At 40.1% G+C, this 22465-nt stretch overlaps 2 pseudogenes; one reads left to right on the top strand and one right to left on the bottom strand.

Moving 5' to 3' along the window:
• The first annotated feature begins 4494 nt into the window (after positions 1 to 4494).
• On the top strand, positions 4495 to 5308 carry LOC102503354 (tRNA methyltransferase 10 homolog B pseudogene; annotated as a pseudogene).
• Positions 5309 to 6745: 1437 nt separating this feature from the next.
• LOC102502919 (serine/arginine-rich splicing factor 11-like) overlaps positions 6746 to 22465 on the bottom strand; it is a 32771-nt pseudogene continuing 17051 nt past the window's right edge.

The raw sequence follows: 22465 nt of genomic DNA, 5'->3' as shown, positions 1-22465 counted from the left end.
GTCTGAGATTCTATTTTCTGTATGATCTAGTCTGCTTTTAATACTTTCAAGGGAGATTTTGACTTCCTGTATTATAGACTTCATTTCTAACAGTTCCGTTTGACTCTTTTGTAAAGCATGTAATTCCTCTTTTAGATCTTGCAAGAATTTCCTCACCTCCTGGAACTTGTCAACTTCTTTCTCTTTAGCAGTTCATTGTCTCTCTTCTCTTCCATCTCATATAGCTTCACCATTATGAATGTTCTAAATTCTTTATCAGACATTTCCATGATTTGCATTGAACTGCTTGTGGATGAAGAGGAGTTATTCTTTTCCCTTGGAGGAGAGGTATTTTCTTGTTTTCCCATATTTCTTGTGGTCCTGCGGTGATTTCTTGTCATCTGATGGATGGTGTGTTTCTTTCGAATTCTTGAAGTTCAATCTTTTTAAAAAAAACGCAAAAAGGCGAAAAAATTCTTTTTATTATTCCTAATCTTGTTGATCTTGAAATGAAAAAAGCAGATGATTATGATGTTATATCATAATAAAATATCTCCAAATATTATCAAGTGCTCAATGCATGTGGTGTTTGTGAAGGGTGTTTACCTGCCAGGGAAGAATAGGCTGGTCTGCATCTCCTGGAAATTACTTTTCTATTTTCTGCAAAAGCATCTTACAAAGGGCTTGAACTACCATATATACAGCATGGTAGATAAAAAAAGCTGGAGTCAGACACAGTCATCATGTCCAAATTTGATGGTACAAACACTATGGAAGAATTTTGTGGGCAGTCTCCAAGCTTGCTACATTGTGATCCAGTAAGTGAGCAATTAAAAAAGTAAACCCAGAATTTGCTAAAGTAAATATCTTCTGGGTATTGAGAATGATTGAATGTCTGAAGAAATTGTTTAAAGCCAGGATTTTTTCTTTTCTGGTTTGAAAATAAGAGGCTTCCATGGTAAAACTGTAACTTGTCAGGTATGATGGACAAAATAGTATCCCACTGGGATGAGTGGAGATTTCTCATGATCCACACCTTTCCCAAAATTAAAAAGAACTTTTCTACCAATAACAAGTTCCAGACACTCCCTTCATCACCATGCATTATGTACACATTAGCAGATGAAACTCTGATCCTAGTCACAAAAGTAAAGTCACGTAGTGCAAAGACACCTGTATGGCAGGGACCTTTCCTGTAAAGGCCACACAGATACCCTTTTCTATCATCTTTGCCTTTACATCCTGGAGGAACTGCTCCCCTTGCATATCATCAGATACATAGAGTGCCACCCATGTCCAGCCAAAATGCAGCAACAAGCAGATGATTCCATGAGTCAGAGAGCTGTCCTTGGTGTCCACCTGATAAACTGATGGAAACTGATCTGTATCACTTAAGATGGGATCAAAAGGACCATATGTGACCTGCATTAGAAAATAAATAACCTGATTCTGACCTTAGTGGGATTTGGTATGCTCCCCCACTTAAACAGGGAGAAGTAGTACTCTACTTGTAAAGCATAGAATGAAATATTGGGCGAGGAGAAAGTCTGTTGTGTAGATGACCCTATTCTGTCATTATGAGCCTTAGAAGACTGTTTTTCAGATCCATTTCTTTTGCAAAAGGACATGTGACTAGGCCAGATAATGATATAACCCTCAGACCATAGCACAAAAGAGAAATTATAAGGTTTAATACATGTTTAATTGTCTACAGTGGGAACTGAGAAAGGCATAAACTTTATAAAGATTGTACAACAAGATGTTGGTGATTTTGACATCCTGTACCTGGGACATGTAAATTAGAGGCTTCGTTTCCTAGCAGCCACTATTAAATGTTAACTCTGGGGACAAGCAGTTAGCATAATGGCTATGTCGCTGGACTCCCACGAAGTCGACCGCGGTTCAAGTCCTGGACCCAGCGACTTAAACCCACACTGGGCGCGTGTACGTGCATGCCCAAGATCCCAAGAGGAGAATGGAGGAGAAGGGATTGCAGCGTGGCCATCCCCACTGGGGGGTGATTTCTCGCTTTCTATCTCTCTGTCTCTTTCCGTCTTTCTGGTGAGTGCAAGCGCCCTCTAGCAAAAACCTCTCAAAAAGAAAAAAAAGTAAATGTTAACTCTGAGGGAAAAAATGAATCTTTATTGTATTTATTTTATTTTATTTGTATTTTTTTGCCATAGGGCTCATGCATTCACCAGAGACAGAAGGAAAGTGATAAATCACCCCTCATAGGGAATGGACAGGACACTATCCCTTCTTCTACATTTTTTTTTCTTTTTTGGATTTTGGGCACACAAACACACCTAGTGTGTTCCTCAAGCTACCAGTTTTGTGACTTGAGCCATGCAGTTGACCTTATGCGATCCAGTCACATTAACCACCATAGCACCATAACTGGCCCATAACTGCTCTTTTCTTTCTCTCTCATGCTTGATAATAATCCCATGACCCAGGAAATTCCCAGTTTCTCTTTTCCTCTTTTTAAGCAAATTGAATCCATACCCCCAAGGGAGATTTTTTTTTTTTTTCTTAGAGGTTTTTGCTCTAGGGCACATGCACTCACCAGAAAGACAGAGAGAGAGAGAGAGAGACAGAAAGCAAGAAATCACTCCCCAGGGGAAATGGCCACACCTCAATCCCTTCTCCTCCATTCTCCTCTTGGGATCCTGGGCACGCACACACATGTGTCCTGCGTGAGTGTAAGCCACCGGGCCCAGGACTTGAACCGCGGTCAACTACATGGGAGTCCAGCGACATAGCCATTATGCTAACTGCTGGTCCCCCAAGGGAGGTTTTGAGGGCTTCAAGGGATATATTAACCCAGCTTATATATTTTTCTTTGGTGAGATATTAGAAAATCACATGAGGAGATATGCAACCATCATTATTCAATCTGAAAACTCACTTACCTGTGGGCTTTTGAAGAGCTCCAAAAGAGTTCCAACTTGAGCTGAAATGTTGGCATGTTTCCTGCAATGATAGCAACAGGTTGTTTCTGTGTCTGGCAGCTGTAGTTAGGCAAGGTCTGATTTCCTCCAGATAGCAAAAAAGAAATCATTCTCTAAGGTTCTTTGGTCACTGGGAAATGCATTGTAGAGATCATAACCCAGGGAAAGGTTGGGAAGCAAATGGGGACTCATTGATCTCTTCAATGGCAAAGAGAAAGGCCAGTACATATTGGTAGTTCTTCCAATGGTACCTAAAAGCAGGGGGGAGTGGGGGGAGGGGTGACATCATTAGGAAATACAGTCAAGTTATACAAAGATTTAGGCCTAGGCTGCCATTCAGAGGTTCTCTTGCACTGGTATATGGAGCTGAAGTGAGTAAGATTCCCAGGGCTCTAGAAGACCTTGAAATGTCTTTTCCCTTCTGCTTAGTCAAATTATGTTAAAACAATGAAGAAAGGTTTCAAGGGCCATGTGAGTGGGATGAGGCCTCATTTAGCTGTCAACTGAACATAGATCATTTTAAATGTGGATCATTTATGTATGTAGAAGACAACAATTTTTTTGAAGGATTTTTGCTATAGGGCATGTTCACTCACCAGAGACAAAGACAGACAGAAAGCAAGAAATCCCTACCCTTTGGGGGATAGCCATGATTCAATCCCTTCTTCTCCATTCTCCTCTCAGGACTTTGGGCACACACGCATACATGCCTAGTGTGAGTTTTGAGCCACGAGTCCAAGACTCAAACCATAGAGGGATGTGGTTATGCCATCACTGTTCCCAACAACAATTTTTTTTAAAGGATATGATTTTTTTTTCAATTATATATAGGAAAACTACAGATAAGCATATTTATAAATACAAAGGAGTTTTAGGAGTTTAAAATATAACATGAAATTATTAAAATAAGATAGTTTATATATATATATATCACCTAAAATATTTTACTTTTTATGTAATAAAAACATTAGAGTTATACTCCATTATCAATAATAGAATACATAGTACTCAATTATGTACTCAATTATGAGCCACATTCACATGCTTACACTCACCTTATTTATAACCCTTTTAGAATTGAGTGTATCCAAAGTATCATCTTTCTATGTAAGTTCAGAAACCGTGATGCAAGCACTCCTTTTTTTTTTTCTTGTTTTCCAGAACATTTAAATACCATCTGACTTGCCAGTTTTTCAAACATTTGGCACATTTTAGGTACTTTTAGGTGATATTTTCTATAATATTCTACACTACTGCATCAATTCTTATAAAGAAAGTGTTGTTTAATATGTTTATATTTAAAATTAATCATTAAATTCATACATTCTAGTCACTGATTACCAATTTTTAAAAACATTTTTCTCTGCAGCTAATTTTTAAAATAATTGTTCATTTTATACTTAAAATTCTTAGCTTTTTAAAGAATATTAGCTAGATATGTACCACCACTTCTGCATGAACTGTTGGTCTCAAACCACATGAGCTGGGTATTGGAAGGAAGTGCTCAGAAAACAGTCACCTGCACTGGAGGGGCAAGAAAGCATCCTAGAACACACAGCTGGAGATGGAGTCTCTGAAAACTTCTAGCTTCTGCAGATTGATATGAAAGGTGAGTGCCATGAAGGAGAGACCATGCCCACAGAGAGTGCAACATGATGCTCAATACATGTCCAAGGAAAACAGAGACATGAAAGATACTTGCAGCAGAGAAGAGTGAAAGAGAGAGAAAGAAAGAAGGAAAGCCAATAAAGCAGAAAATCCAGGAATCTGCCCTGAGCACAGTAAGTGTTTTCTGAGAACTTTAACCAAAGAGAAACTTTTGGAAGCCAAACATGCAGGAGCAAGTCTGTGTATCAATTTGAGTATTACCCACCACATGTCAAAGAAGGAACTGAGCAACCGAAGAAGCTGGCAGGCCATTTTGGACCTGCCTTAATGGATTTACAATAGACAGTCCACTGTGTGAAGAGTGTTTGAGGATGAATGATGGATTTTCTAGTTACCTACTCTAGGCATAACAGAAGACTGCTTTAATTTATTTCCTCTGGAAACCTTGTGTACCCAACTGCTGACTCAGAACATGCCCTTGAAGATGTTGATGCTAACAAAGTTTAAATTCTTTGTGGACTAATGGATAAAAGCATTCAGAAGGTGACCTTTCAAAAGGCCTGGGAATACTCTGTCAAGACAGCCTGCTTACCAATTCAGAAATACCTGATCAGACATCAGAATGGGAAGAACTGTCATTCAGAGATATTGGCCATCAATCAAGTGTTCGATATCCTGTCCACTTACTTTGAGACTATCAACTGGCCTGAAACATTGAAAGAAGAGTTTCTCAGGGAAAAGGCCATGTGCTTTGGAATTCAGGTGAATAATGAGTATTTGTTTGCACCTGCAGGAAGTGCTGGAGATGCACCAATGAAAGAGCCAGGGCAGGGACCAGCAGTTAGCGTAATGGCTATGTCACTGGACTCCCACGTAGTTGACCACAGTTCCAGTCCCGGACCCGGTGGCTTAAACTCACACTGGGCCTGTGTGCATGCATGCCCAAGATCCCGAGAGAAGAATGGAGAAGAAGGGATTGCAGTGTGGCCATCCCCCCTGGGGGGTGATTTCTTGCTTTCTATCTCTCTGTCTGTGTCTGTCTGTCTGGTGAGCACATGCGCCCTATAGCAAAAAATATAAAAATAAATAAATAAATAAAAAAGAGCCAGGGCAGAGAGTGGTGGTGGCACACACTTGCATTTACTTGACATTTTCTTGGATCTTCTTAGCATATATGGTAGCAATGACAGGAACCACATTTTACGTACTTTTGTATTTATTATAGTGCCAGGATCACAGAAAGTGCCCAGACACATATTAAGTAGAATAAGCTTTTTATACATGAAGTTAACCCCCACCACATGGCTTTGGATGTGTTAATTCATTTACTATATGTCTTTTTGTATTTGTGAAAGATCTATTTTTTAGAGATTACTAAGTAGTTATTGTTATATGAAGAGTTTCATTTTCACTAAACTGGCATCATAAAATTATGTAACTTTCTCGGGACCAGCAATTAGTGTAATGGCTATGTCGCTGGACTCCCACATAGTCAACCGTGGTTCAAGTCCCAGACCCAGCAGCTTAAACTCACGCCAGGCATGTGTGCGTGCATGCCTAAGATCCCGAGAGGAGGAATGGAGGAGAAGGGATTGCGGTGTGGCCATCCCCCCTGGGGGGGGGGGGGTTTTCTCGCTTTTTGTTTTTTTTGTCTCTCTGTCTCTCTCTTTCTGGTGAGCGCACATGCCCTATGACAAAAACCTCTCAAAAAAAAAAAAAAAAGGTCTTATGAAAGAATGTTAATCTGTCATGTCAACAAATAAGACCATAAATAGATCTATCATATTTTGGGGATTTAATAATACTTAGGATATTCTTGCCGCAATAATATGCAATCAGTGCATTCCCTACATGGCTCTATTATGGCAATGAATCAAATTCTGGAACTACTTTAAGTGAACTTAATAAAGGAGAGCATACAACATAAGCAATCCACACCTGCTGTAGATGCATGCAGCTTTTCATTTCTGTTTTGAAACAGGACCATAATAGTAAAACTGCTTGGATACTCGATCAGATTTCACCTTGACAGAAACTGGTTATCTATGTACTATTTTTTAAAAGCTTTCGATGTAAATTACTATTATCAGTATCAGGAGCTTTATAACCATTTATAACTCAGAGCTGTATACATCTAGGTTTAAGATGAACAAATACAGCATTAAGAAATCACACAAATGACACTGATGGATTTTCAGAGGCAATATTCAGTCACTCATACCCATATCTTCTTCATGATGATCATCCCTATTCACTTTGGATTCCCTCAGTGAGTCACCAGTTCCCTTTTCCATAGAACATTCCTTTGTTTTGAGAGAACCTGCTTCTGTGAGTTTCTTCTTCTTCTTTTTTTCTTTCTCACTGTCATACTCCTGTTCCTCTTCATCATAATCCTATGTAACTTTTTCATCTTTATCACTGATTTTCTTTCCTGTTCCTTTTCTGTAGAGCGCCCCCGCGCTAACATGGCGCCGAGAGCACCCAGACCTTTACATAAACAAGCCCATATTTGGTTATCGTTCCTGTTCCGGAATGCGTAGGCACTGCCTCAGCCTATCAGTGCTTGCCTGATGGCAAAAGAGGACTGGTTCGCGGGACGGATATATAGGGAGCCCAGGTGGGCTGGATAGAAGGATGGCAAAAGAGGACTGGTTCGCGGGGAGAAGGCTGGGGAGAATGGAGGAAGGAGGAAGAAGAAGATTGTAAGAAGCCTGGGGTAATAAAGCGTTCTGGAGAAGACCTTGTCAGCGTCGTTTGAAGCGACACTTTTCCTTATCTTTTTTCTTCTTGCTTATTGATCATTCTCTTTTACCTCTGCTTCTCTCTTTGTTTTTATCGTTTTTCTCCTTTTTATGTCTAGAATGACAATAAAATCTCCTAGGGGATGGTGAATGAGACCGTTTCCTCCTAGGAGGCATAGGCTTTTTATTATTGCTATTATTATTATTATATTTTTATTATTATTCGTACATTAAATTGCTATACATCATTTAGATTGTGAAGAGACTCGAAAGAGCAGAGGAAAGGAAATTTGGGGGGGGAGATGGAGACATATGCTTTTTAGGTGACCTTGTTCCCCTCCTGCTTCTTTGTCATTGTCTCTCTTGTAGCACTTCTAGAACATCTAGCTGTGCTGTAATTTTTTGGTGATATTATGGAACTTATTTTCTTTGTCTTCTCTTTTTTTGATCTCTGTTTTTTTTGTTTTTTTGTTTATTTGTTTGTTTGTTTGTTTTATGTGCTCCTTGATTTTTTCCCTCTATCTTAGGAATGAGATCTTCTCCATCTTGGAATTTCAGATCTTCATCTACTCCTTGACTTAGAATCTGATTGCCTCCTTGATCTGCTTCGTGATCTCTTGTGCCTAGAAGATGAAGGAGATCTCCTCCTCCTAGAATGTGATCTTGATCTTGAATGCCTTTTTTCTTCTTTCTTATCTGGTTCTATAGCAGCAGAAATTAGGGAGTGTGCTTCTTTTACTCTTCATAGTTTCCTCTATTTCTTTACTAGAGGTATCTGATTTCAGACTCAGTGAATCAAGACCAGCAGCTACATGATTCAACGTGGGCTCAATAGTACTTATAAGTTCAGCAACTGATCTGTGGCAAGGGACTGAGAGTTCAAGTTTTCTCTAGGAAGCCCATGTGCAACAAGGGCAAGGTCAAGGGCTGGAGCTCCCAAAGCAGCCAATGGAACAGTGCCAATCTGGGTAAGTGGATTAGGAGTAGGCAGGAGTCCAACCACTAGGCAGAAAACTTCCCACTGCATTAACTGGTGCCAACAGAGACAAAGCCTTAGTCTCAACAGGAATAACTCCTTCTGCATATGGTATGACTATCAAAGCTCTGTCAATGAATACAGTGTTGATCAGATGCTGTGCCACAACTGCTGAGTCTGGATCATGGAACTTTTAACAGAGCATACTCAAGATGAAACTGGAAAAGTGAGTCATCCAGCAGGAAAAGGCACAGTTTGTCGATATTGCCTAGGAAGAGAACCCACATCTGCTCAGAGGTAGCACTCGGGGAGACCTTAGTCAACTGGATTACCTCAGTGCTGCCGCTGCCACCGCCACCACCTCCACCACCAGGTCCACTGCTGAGGCCTGGCCACAGTGCTGGGGACAATTGGAATGGGAGACTATTTTTGTAAACTATGCTTCAGATAAGAGACTGAAAACCAGAACACACAGGGAACTCAAGCGGCTTACACCCCCCCCCAAAAAAAAAACCATGATTAACCCAATTTAAAAATAGGAAAATGAGCTGAACAAACAACTCTCTAAGAAAAAACATATGAACAGCCAAAAAGCCTGTTAAAAAATACACAACATCCCTTATCATAAGGGAGATTCAGATTAAAAATACAATTATCTAGACCCCAGTCAGAATGGCAAAGATTAAAAATACAAAAAAAATGTTAAGTGTTGGCAGGGTTATGGTGGATGGGAATTCTCCTACACTGTTGGTGGGAATGTAAATTGGTCCAGCCACTGTGGAAAACAACATGGAGGTTCCTTAAAGATCTACACATAGAACTACCATATGATCCAGCAATTCCACTCCTGAGTATCTACCCAAAGGACAGGAGTATGCTCAGTCAGAAAAGTGCTTGCACATCTATGTTTATTGCAGCATTATTCACAATTGCTGAGACATGGAACCAATGCAAATGTTCACAAACATGAAGGGATTGAAAAGTGTGGCACATATACTCCATGGAATACTACTCAGTCATAAAAGACAATATCCTGGCATTTTTTATTAAGTGGATGTATATGAAAGATTTATTGCTGAGTGAAGCAAGCCAGATTCAAAAGAGAGACATTCTATGTCTCCACTTAACATTTACTGACTGTCTGCAGTCTATGGTAGAGACTGAAAGATTGGAGGACATAAAAGCATTGAATATAGACTGGACACTGGAGACAGTGTGAGAGGAGGGTTGGAGAGGGGGAGCATATGGAGGGAAATTAGGGAGAAAAATAGAGAGGTAAGAACTCGTGGGACACAAAAAGAATTTACCAACATCAGACAAACTCTTGAAGTGCTGAAGGGAGTGCTATATCAGGAAAACTAAAGTTGGACACAGAGAAATAAGAGTACAAGAAACAACCAAGAGAATGGCCAGCCTAATGGTAAGGACAAATTCGGAGTTGAATGTTAACTTCCAGAATTTAAATGGAAAGATCATACCACAGTAACACTGGAAATTCAATAGAAGAGAGGTTAATTACGTGAGTCTGAACTAGTGAAATATAATTTTTTGACTTTAGACTAAAACATTACGGATTTTCTTTGATACTTAAATTTCCATATTTAAGGATTTTTGTCTTCTCTTGAACTGTTGATAGATTTGTCTACCTACTACTTGAACTGAATACTAACCTTTTCCCCGACTTTAAGTCTTAAATGAATTTAAAACTAAACTTTTTTAGAAATTAAAAAAATGCATTAAAAATACCTATGAATACCTATTTAATGACTGAAGTAAGCTATATAGTCTCAGTGAGGTGCTACTTTATAGTATGTTCACTTTATTCACTGAGGTTTATGACTCAAGTCAGACATGCATATATCAGCTGTGCTTGCTATTGAAAGTCTTTAAATTAATTAAGATCTTTAGTGAAGCAATAAAATGTGAAAAAAAATATATGGAAAACAACTGTACATACCAGAGACACTGTGAGAAGAAGGGGGGAAGCTGGCAGAGGGTGAAAGGTAGAGAATCAAGGGAGCAAAAATAAAGCAAAATACATAAGAAACATGAAATAGAAAATTATTTGTTGATGATAACATGTATGGTAATATCCTTGATTGAGACAATATACAGTGTACTCTGGATGGAAAATCTCATTTTGTATACTGTATTGATGTACAGTGAATGACTGTAAATAAATAAATAAGATAAAATAAGTGAAAAAAATGAAAATTTATGTAAGTTAAGATTGCTATTTAAAATTGAATATACACACAAGGGTTTACTCCCTGGTGATTTGAGAAACAAATTAGATCTCTATTTCCTAAATGTATCTCTTTTGATTCTCAGATTAGCTAAAAATATATAATGTAAATGAAATCCAAATATTCATATTTACTGAGACAATTCAATGGGGAGAAAGAGGTGTTTTTTTTTTTAACAAATGGTGCTTATAGAGCTAAGTATTTTTATGATCATATTGCAGTATCTAAATTTTATATCATGTACAAAAATAAACTAAAAGTGGATCATAGACATTAGGTTAAGAGCAAAAATAGCAAGTCATGGGGCCGGCAGGTGGCATGGTTGTTAAGGACACTGGACTTCCACACAGCCAACTGTGGTTCCAGTCTCAGATCTGGTGGCTTGCTCTCTCACTTTCTCTCTCTCTCTCTCTCTCTCTCGCTCTCTCTCTCTCTCTCTCTCTCGCTCTCTCTCTCTCTCTCTCTCTCGCTCTCTCTCTCTCTCTCTTTCTCTCATTCTCACTCTTGCTCTGTCCCTTCTGGTCAAAGTAAAATAAGTAGATAAATAAATAAATAAAGTTAAATAAAATAATTCTTAAAAAATAGCAAGTCATTAGATAAAATTATAGGAATAAATCTCTGTGGCCTTGCATTAGTCAATATTTTATGGTGACACTAAATCAAAATCCATAAAAGTAAAAATTGGACATCAAAAGCAAAACATTTTGGTCTTCAAAGGAGACAATCAAGAAAGTGAACACACAGCACTTGTAATGGAATACAATAGTTGCAAATCATGTATCTGATAAAGGATTTGATTTCAAAATAATATTTTTTTTAATTTTACAACTTTAGAATAAAATACACTGGAACCTGCAGGTGGTGTAGTGGTTGAGGCACTTCCCCCATTCCCCACATTGCTGACTGCAGTTTGAGTCCCTGACTCAGCAGCATGAAACTCACATTAGGCACATGTGCATGCATGCCCAAAATACTGGAAGGAGAATCAAGGAGAAGGGACTGTGGCATGGATAACCCCCCTGGGAGGTGATTTCTCACTTTCTGTCTCTGATCTCTTTTTGTCTCTCCAGTGAGCACATGCACCCTATAGCAAAAATCTCTCAAAATAATAAATAAAAAAGAAAATACACTAAAACGAATTAAAATGAATATGGATAGACATTTCTCTAGTGAAGCTATAAAACTGGCCAATAAGCACATAAATAGATGCTCAGCATTATTGATTACTACTTTTCTTCAGTCAAGAAAGATGTGTAAGTTCTAGATATCTGCTATACATTGTAACTAGAGTCAATTACTAGAAAAATTTAAATATGTTGAGGTTTAACCTCATGTTAAATGTTTTTAATCACACAAAAATAAAGATAGAGAAAGAAGTGTAATTATGGAATGTGGAAGAACTAACCTGAAATTCTTGAGTTTCTCAGAAATTCCTACTTAAAAATAATTGCCCTTGGGCCAGCAAGTTGCATAGTGGTTAAGGCTCTAGACTTCCATGTGTTCAACCACAGTTCAAGTCTCAGACCCAGAGACTTCAAACTCATGCCAAAGAATGGAGGAAAAGGATTGTGGGGTGGCCATTTCCCCCAGGGAATGATTTCTCACTTTCTCTCTCTGTCTCTCCAGTGACCAAACATGTCCTATAGCAAAAAATCTCTCAAAAGAAAAAAATAAAATAAATAAAAATAATTGAACTTGAATAAAATTTAAAATGATAAAAAATAGATCATGCAAATCTAATGTGCTTCACATTTATTGTGAAGATTGCAATAATAATAATAACATCCAGAAAATAAAAATTTTGGTGGAACATAGAGAATTTGGAGTTCTCATTAGAATTTGAATATAGTGCAGACACTTTGGTAAACAATTCGGTAGCTTCTTGTAACGTTCAGTAGAATTACTACAGAACCTAGCAACTGAATCCCTCAGTGTCTACCCAGAGAAATTAGAACACATACCCATGCAAAATCTTTCCATAGATATTCACGGAATTATTCATAGTAGCCTCCAAAATAGTGAAAATAACACAAATGCCTATTTAAAAATATGTAGATAAACAAATTTGTATATCTAAACCTGAAATATTATTTAGCAATATTCAAGAATGAAGTACTTGTACATGCTACATCCTATCTAAACCTGAAATATTATTTAGCAATATTAAAGAATGAAGTACTCATACATGCTACATCATGAATAACTTTAAAAACACATTTTGCTGAATGAATGAAGCCAGTCACAAAGACCACAAGTGATATAAATCCATTTACTTGAAGTGTTTAAAACAGGCAAATCCATAGAGACAGAAATAGGTTAGTGGTTTCCAGCTTCTCTTTCTATTTCTCTCTCTGGCAGGAGCATGTGCCCTATAGCAGAAAACTTAAAAAAAAAAGTTGCATATTTATATATTGCTTACAGCCACCAAAATTAGTCACATTAGAAATGGCCAGTTAATTGGTAAGCAAGTGTCACATGTTCATGCTAAGAACTCATGGAAATAACATAAGCACACATTTAGTTATATGACATGTTTACAATAACTATTAGGGATGTGATGCCCACTTGCAAAATCAGGTTGACAATTTGTGTCCCCATTATGACTTTCTTTTCTTTTTTTTTCTTTTTTTTGCCATAGGGTGTGTGTGCTTGCTGGAGAGAGACAAAGAGACAGAGTGAGGGAAAGTGAGAAATCATCACCCAGGGGCATGGTTATGCCACAATCTTCTTTTCTAGGAATTGGGCACACATGCACATATGCCCAGCATGATTTTCAAGCCACCAGGTTTGGGACTCAAAGTGCAGTCGGCTATGTGGGAGGGTCTGGGCTGTAGGATGTGTGAGATTCCAACATTTTCACTCATTCTGAGTCTCCCAGTGACTGACTAGGGAGACAGTGCTGAGGGAGTGGACCAGAAACTGTATCAATGTCTCTCTTCCATCTTGAAAGAAATAGAGAAAAATTGAAAATAAGAAAAAGAAAGATAGTAAAAGGATAACAAGGTAGAACATCCTGAGTTCACTATTCAGCATTTATCTCATTTCTGTGCACACTTAATTATTCTGGAAGAACTAACCTGAAATTCTTGAGTTTCTCAGAAATTCCTACTTAAAAATAATTGCCCTTGGGCCAGCAAGTTGCATAGTGGTTAAGGCTCTAGACTTCCATGTGTTCAACCACAGTTCAAGTCTCAGACCCAGAGACTTCAAACTCATGCCAAAGAATGGAGGAAAAGGATTGTGGGGTGGCCATTTCCCCCAGGGAATGATTTCTCACTTTCTCTCTCTGTCTCTCCAGTGACCAAACATGTCCTATAGCAAAAAATCTCTCAAAAGAAAAAAATAAAATAAATAAAAATAATTGAACTTGAATAAAATTTAAAATGATAAAAAATAGATCATGCAAATCTAATGTGCTTCACATTTATTGTGAAGATTGCAATAATAATAATAACATCCAGAAAATAAAAATTTTGGTGGAACATAGAGAATTTGGAGTTCTCATTAGAATTTGAATATAGTGCAGACACTTTGGTAAACAATTCGGTAGCTTCTTGTAACGTTCAGTAGAATTACTACAGAACCTAGCAACTGAATCCCTCAGTGTCTACCCAGAGAAATTAGAACACATACCCATGCAAAATCTTTCCATAGATATTCACGGAATTATTCATAGTAGCCTCCAAAATAGTGAAAATAACACAAATGCCTATTTAAAAATATGTAGATAAACAAATTTGTATATCTAAACCTGAAATATTATTTAGCAATATTCAAGAATGAAGTACTTGTACATGCTACATCCTGAATAACTTTAAAAACACATTTTGCTGAATGAATGAAGCCAGTCACAAAGACCACAAGTGATATAAATCCATTTACTTGAAGTGTTTAAAACAGGCAAATCCATAGAGACAGAAATAGGTTAGTGGTTTCCAGCTTCTCTTTCTATTTCTCTCTCTGGCAGGAGCATGTGCCCTATAGCAGAAAACTTAAAAAAAAAAGTTGCATATTTATATATTGCTTACAGCCACCAAAATTAGTCACATTAGAAATGGCCAGTTAATTGGTAAGCAAGTGTCACATGTTCATGCTAAGAACTCATGGAAATAACATAAGCACACATTTAGTTATATGACATGTTTACAATAACTATTAGGGATGTGATGCCCACTTGCAAAATCAGGTTGACAATTTGTGTCCCCATTATGACTTTCTTTTCTTTTTTTTTCTTTTTTTTGCCATAGGGTGTGTGTGCTTGCTGGAGAGAGACAAAGAGACAGAGTGAGGGAAAGTGAGAAATCATCACCCAGGGGCATGGTTATGCCACAATCTTCTTTTCTAGGAATTGGGCACACATGCACATATGCCCAGCATGATTTTCAAGCCACCAGGTTTGGGACTCAAAGTGCAGTCGGCTATGTGGGAGGGTCTGGGCTGTAGGATGTGTGAGATTCCAACATTTTCACTCATTCTGAGTCTCCCAGTGACTGACTAGGGAGACAGTGCTGAGGGAGTGGACCAGAAACTGTATCAATGTCTCTCTTCCATCTTGAAAGAAATAGAGAAAAATTGAAAATAAGAAAAAGAAAGATAGTAAAAGGATAACAAGGTAGAACATCCTGAGTTCACTATTCAGCATTTATCTCATTTCTGTGCACACTTAATTATTCTCAAGTGGGATTAATCACACACACACACAGATATATGCAAATTAAATTATTACACAGTTTTAAACATATTTACACATACATATAACCAAGAACTTACTGAGACTCTGTCAATACTTGAGTTGGCCTCATCAGAAAAGGTAGTTGAAGTATAAAGTCTTCCTCTCCCATGATATAAAGAGGGAAAAACCCACCTCGTACCAGATCCCCATCTGTGTAGACAGTTGGCTGCAGGTAAAAACAGCTCATATTTGTCATCTCACACACTGTCTGTAAAGGCTGCAGAAATACCAAGAGACTAATCAAAGATAAGGACATGGCTGGGCCTAATCTGCACAGAGAAAAAACCGTATGTGCGTTGAGAAGGAGATGGAATTGGATCATGTCTGCAGGCTCAGCTCTCTGCTGGCAAAGTCAGCTCTGTGGAGGCCACAGAGGATTCTCACTGCCACTGTCTTCCTTCAACCTGTATAAAGTGTGTGCCAGACTGGTATGACAGGGGCACAGCTAGAAGCACAAAAAAAGACATTTCTACAGGAGTCATGCTGCTGGGACTCAGCCTTAAAGTTGCTGTCATCTGAGTCACTCTGGCTTCCCTGTTTTTTTAACGTTTCACTTAAGTCCCATCTAGGAGCTCTAGGGATTCCCTGCCCTGAGACTCTGCACCTGTCACCTCACATTCTGGTGAAAAAAAAAATGGGAAAAACATATTTAGGCTGTTTTTCTACTCCAGCCTCTATGATTTCATAATGACTTGGCTTTGCGGACTACCCCATCCTGAGGAAACAAGCTTTGTAATTTTGTGCCCAAAAGTGCTTGTATTATAAGACTGCTCTTAGGGATTTGGATAGATTTTTTAAATGGTGTTAAAATCAACAACAACAACAACAAACACTAATCTAATTCTATATAAATCATTAGCAAGAAGGGGAAGATCTAATGTCAATCATCAATGATTTCTTAACCAGTTCACAGATGACATGTCATTACTATGTCCAACATCATTCAGGTCTGCAGTGCCATCTTGGGAGAAATGAGACCTATGACTTACAGCGTAAACCATATTCTAGGGCAGATTAGATTATCTTTTCATTTCAGTCCTCCACAAAATTAATCCACATACCCCTTGGTTTGATGGCCTGTGCCTCGTCCATTGATAATTCAGGCACCGAGTATTCATTATTACATGCTTTAATGCATAACTAAAAAGAAATGAAATTATCTACATTTGTAGATGTCATGATTATATCAATAGAAAATTCAAGAGAATCCACAAAAATGCTCCTGTAAGTGATAAATAAATAAAGTGGCAGGATATAAAATCAACACAAAAATGTATAGCATTTCTATACATGAACAAGAAGCAAACTGAGGTAGAATTGAAGAAAGCGATCTCATTTACAGTAGTCACAGAAAGTATAAGACACCTAGGAATAAATGTAACTAAAGAAGTCAAAGGTCTCGACAAGGAAAACTATGAAAAACTACAAAAGGGGTGGCTCTCCTTCCCTTAAAAAAATGATTACTATTGTTATTATTGGAGATATTTTTCTTATAGGGTGATGTGCTCACCAGAGAGACAAAGAGAGATAGAGAAAAAGAAAGCAAGAAAAATCACCACTCCCCACCCCACCTCACCTGGGCGATGGCCATGCCTCAATCCCTTCTTCTCCATGCTCCTCTCAGGATTTTGGGCATACATGCACATGCACTTGACTGAGTTTCAAACCACCAGGTCTGGGATTAGACCGTGGTCGGCCATATAGGAGCACAGTGCCTTAACCACCATGCTACATGCTGGATCTCAAAATTATTTTTAAAAATCCATTTCAAGTAATTTTTTATTTAGTAGATATAATTATTTTTCTCTTTATGAAGACCAATTTGAAAAGCACAAAAACATAAAATGTTCAAAAGATTATCATCAAGATAGCCAAGAGGATACATAATGTACTTCTTTGTTCTTTCTGTGCTACCTCTATCCTGATCCTGTGGTAGTTAATTATATTGTATTAGATTCCCCTGTAAGTTGAAAGCATGAACATGGAAGATGGAAAGTGTCAGTACACGTAGAACTGCCTGCAAGAAAAAGCACCTGAAGAATGAGAAAGTGGAGCCAACAGGTGACATGGTAGTTAAAGTGCTAGATGTTTCCATAAAGCTTCTGTACATTTTATATTTAATGGAATTATAGTATGAGTGAAGAACTTTTTAGCCGAAGGTTTTATACTGGTGATATAGTCTTCTAAATAGATCATAGTTAAGCCTTTGAAAATAAACTACATCGTATTGACACTATCTTGGTGTTAGGTAAGTTGACTTTCAAATTAACCAATTGGATTTAATCACCATCTCTCCTCCCCCCCTTTTTATTGGAGAGGTTTTTGGTATAGGGCGTGTGCGCTCGTCAGACAGAGAGAGACAGAGAGACAGAAACCGAGAAATCACCCCCCAGGGGGGATGGCCACGCCGCAATCCCTTCTCCTCCATTCTCCTCTCAGGATCTTGGGCACGCATGCACACGCGCCCGGCGTGAGTTTTAAGCCACCAGGTCCGGGACTTGAACCACGATCGACTACGTGGGAGTCCAGCAACATAGCCATTACGCTAACTGCTGGTCCCCATCTCTCCCCTTTATAAGTAAACTACACTGTCGTTTTATGATTTCTATGTGCTTTGAATTACAGTGTAGCATATTAATCTATGTTGAATTCTAGCATAATATAGTTGAAATTTTACTGTAGTGGGTTTGTGTGCTTGGCACACATAATATAGTATAATGTATTTCAGTCAACTTTAGACAATGCTACATAATAGTTACACTTCAAGAAGATAAGCTACCATTTTAAATAGGAAGCAATGTTAATGATCTACATAAAATTTGAACACACTTTAGCATCATATTTATTAAAAATCTGACAAAATGGGTCTTACTATTAAACTTCTGATTGAGGAAAACAAAGCGCTGGATTTCTACATGGTCAACTGTGGTTCAGCCACCGAACTTGGTGGCTTGAAAATGACAACAAATAATTAAATTAAAAATAATAATAATAATAATAATAATGAGAAAGGACAGTACCGATGTCCTACTGGTCAGTGAGGTAAACTACGTTCGTAAGTTTCCATGTACATATAAGCTTAAGTACTTAGTAATTTTCTAGCCAAAGATCATTAAACCTTGAGATTCATTTCCTAGATGGCAAGATCACCATTCTCTATAAGCGAAATTAAACACGAAGAAAGCCAGTGTGCAGAGCCAGTGTCTGAACACACACACCTGATGAGAGTCATGGGCATTTGGGATTTGGAGATTGACATTCACCTCTTCTCGGTAGAAGACCGGACAGATGCAGGCTATGCCCTGTGTTAGTGACACACGTAGCACTACTGCTGAGGCTCCACTTCAAGACAATCTAGAAACCCAAAGTTAAACCCAGAATATCTAAGTTGATAATATAAATCTGAAGGTAGTACAAACAGCTTCTGAGTGGAATCTGCCTGCAACATTTTGCCCCATGGGTGTGATTTCTCACTTTCACTGCCTCTCTCTTTCTCTGTCTCTGGCAAACACACACAACCTATAACAAAAATTAAAAATGTATTAATGTGTATATGACAAAAGCAAGTCATCAAAGAATATGTAATAAAGATAAATACAAAAATATCAATTTAAATATTAGTATCTGAAACACAAATATAATCAATGAAATATTACTTGAAGACATAAAATCAGGTCTTCCCTTATTTATTTATTTTTGGCACGACTATTTCTTCATTAAATTCTACAAAAGGGAAGGGGACAGCTGCAGGGTTCTGGCCACCCTCCCACACACAACCCTAGATGGCCTGAGAGAAAGGGTCCGAGTGTGATCCAGGGATCATGCAGATCAGTGATGGGGCAGAAGTGAGGCTGAGGTGCAGAGATCAGGTAGGAGAGGCCATCAGAGGAGGGTGTGGTTGGTGGGCAGGGAGGAAGAGACCTAGAAAAGGAAGGAGCCACAGGGACCCTGAGGAGCTCCAAGGGAGCAGATCTGGAGGAAGAACCATGGATGAGTGGGGGCAGAGGGGCATATCTAGAGAGGAAGAAATGAGAAATGGGGGAGAAGGAAAGAGGCGATGGCCCCAGCTCAAGGTCAAGACTGGGAGCCAGGTTGGAGTGACTGTCATTGTCAGGAAACCACCCCACCTCCAGGCCCCGCGGACCTCCCACCGCTGCTTGTAGGCAAAGTACTCTGTGAATGCTTCATTTTCTGTCTTCTGCTCTAGGGCCCCACTTCCTCCTCCTCTTCCTTAGCTCTCCTCAGCATGGCCCTTGTTTTCTTTTCTCCCTCCTTAACTTCTTTGTCCTCTTCTCCTTCCTCACTTCATCCTCCTCCTCCACGTCTTTAATTCTTTCTGGGTTGTCTTCTCCTCCACTTTATCCTTAGGTCCTTGCTACTCAAGGCAGCCACTGCCTCCACCTCTTTTTCTACCTGGGCTGGGGCTGGTGGGGAGCCAGCCATTCCCTCCAGCCATTCTTCTACCAGGCTGATGGGCCTGGATGGGGAGAGTGGGTGAGGGAGGCTAGGGGGGGGCGAGGAACAGTGGCAGCAGCCCCTGGGCAAGCAGAGTCTCGAGGGAGGGGGAAGAGGGGGATTGGGTGTGTCTGGATGAGACCTCCCTCCCAGGTGGCTCAGTTCTTGGTTTGCCACCCCCTCACCAGCAGATCTGCTGCCAATTCAGGCTCCACCTGAACTTTACCAGGACAGATACGTCCATCATTTCATAGGACAAAACAAAAACAAAGCTATGTTATTTTTTCCCAAAGGGATTGCAAAATCTCCAGAGTAGGAATGGAGCGATGTGAAATGTCACAGACCCCAGTTTTTGTAAAAAAAAAAAAAGAACACCTCACACTATTCTACAATAATTCCACATGTGAATGACAAATACTGCCTGGACGCTCAGTCCCAGTAGTGGGTCCTGTGAGGGCAGTGGGGTGGTCCTGCCAGTCCTCGCAGGAACCGATACCAAGAGATCCGAATGCAGCAGGTGCAGTCAGCACCATCCTCACCCAGGACTTTGGTCCCCAAGGCGGGGCCTTGAGTTTGTACTGAGATTCAAAGCAAGCCCAAAGGCAGAGGAACAAGGAATGCCTGGTGGAGACACCTTCTTAGGAACTCGGTTTTGCTGTGTATGGTTTTGGTTCAAATGTGACTGTGTCTTTTGAGGAAGGAGGTTAAGGTCACCTAATTTTCTGTTCTCAGTGCTGAGAAGTGAAGTCCAACCCAGGCCCTTTCCCTGCAAAGTGGATGTGCTGAGCACCACTGAGCAGTGACACCTCCATTCAGCACCACAATGTCAGTTTCTGACATGAACAAAGCTCTCTCGGCACTAGTTCTGGCCTCTCTCCCTCTCAGTGGCTGGTGGCATGTCCACACTCAGGGCTAAGATGATGCTCTCACCGTTATCCACCTTGATCAGCATCAGTTCTTGCTGCTCCAGCCATTCACTGTCCTGGCACTTTGTGGGTGGGGACACTGTGTCCAAATACCTAAATCATCCAGGTGTCTGAAGGACCCAACACCACGTTGCTCACCTGACTGGGACCCACAGTGGGGGTTTGGGACCATGCAAGTACTGTTTTGCAGTACAGTTTTATTGATAGCTGGTGTTCACCCGTGTACTGTGGTGATGGCCTACACTGGAATGATCTGTGACATCTGAGTGACCCAGCTAGTGGGGCAGCATGCAGGTGAAAGGATTAATTCCCATATTAGCTGCCATCAGATGGTCATGAAGATGAGCTGGGTAGACAGGGAGACCCTGGGGTATTCTGGGCTACTGGATTTTCTGGCAAGTCTGGGCTCTGAAGTGCCAGGCTCAGGTCCTGGGGGTGGTGACTTTCCCTGGACAGGATCTCTGGGATCTGGGCTTCACCAAAGTGAGCAGACAGCACTCTTCATGGTTGAGAAGGGTCAGGCACTTCCAGAAGAGAGCTACCTGAGGAACACTAAAGCAAAGAAGTCTCAAGGGACCAGCAGTTAGCCTAATAGCTATGTCGCTGGACTCCCATGTAGTTGACCGCGGTTCGAGTCCCGGATCTGGTGGCTTAAACTCACGCCAGGCACATGTGTGCACGTGCCCAAGATCCCGAGAAGAGAATGGAGGAGAAGGGATTGTGGCGTGGCCATCCCCCCTGGGGGGTGATTTCTCGCTTTCTGTCTCTCTGTCTCTCTCTTTCTGACGAGTGCATGTGCCCCATAGCAAAAACCTCTCAAAAAAAAAAAAAAGTCTCAGGCTGTTTTTTCCTAAAACTCTGATCCATTGATTTGCTTCCAGAGGTGGGATCTAGCCTCCAGGTGAGCTATTACCTGGTTTTACCTGCGTATGTGATGCTGGGATGAAAAGACAATTCAGACAGATGGTGGCCTGAGCTCTGCCTGCATTCTCCACAGCCCTGTGGCATGGATCATTTTTATTGTGTGTTATTCCCATTTAGGGTGAGTGGTTCACCAGAAGCCATTGTAATTGCTTGTACTATTGACTGTGCACAGGAATAGAGTGGCTTCGTATCATCCTTTGGACTGTGTCCACCAGAAGCTTCCTTTTCATGTTCTGGCTGCAAATTGTCAGCCATTTCATTGAAGTTAAGTGGTTCTTGGCCTGTTTTGTACCCTGAAGACCCTGCTTCCAGGGCCTATGGGCAGTAGTTGACAGCATAGATGGCTCCTGTGGGGAGGGTAGGGGCTGATGGGATGGGCTGTAGTGTCTGGAACATACATGATTAGGGGTGGAATGGGCACTGCACTGCACTGCACTGGCCTTGCACTCTTGGGCACCTCCTTCTTCTCCCTCTTCTCACTGCACAGGGAGTGAACATTATCTTGATGTTCTGCTCAGAAGCCTCAACGTCTTCACATGTGGCAGCTGCAGTGGTGGCACCTATGCCTTGAACACACTGTCCCTGAAATCACCATCCTTGCTGAGGCAGCACAGGTCCATGTCACTTCTGTGTCAAGCAAGGCAGTATGGGGGTGGGTGGGAGGGAGGTGGCCCCATTGACACTACTTGGGGCTGTTAAATTAAGCTATTTTGACCTAAAACAGCCACTGTACTCCCACACTTGGGTTCATATGAATAAGCTGAAATCACACACATTAGGCTGTTTTCCTGAGTTAGTTGCTAGATTACGGCCAATCACAGCACCCAGTCTTCAGTCAATCACAAGAAACTGGCCTTTTCTTTTCTTTTCTTTCTTTTTTTTTTTTTTTTTTGGAGAGGTTTTCCCTATAGGGCGCGTGGGCGCCCA

Source organism: Tupaia chinensis, unplaced genomic scaffold, assembly GCF_000334495.1.
Source record: "Tupaia chinensis unplaced genomic scaffold, TupChi_1.0 Scaffold142285_1, whole genome shotgun sequence".
NCBI lineage: Eukaryota > Metazoa > Chordata > Mammalia > Scandentia > Tupaiidae > Tupaia > Tupaia belangeri.
This window is presented reverse-complemented; position numbering and strand designations above follow the sequence as displayed.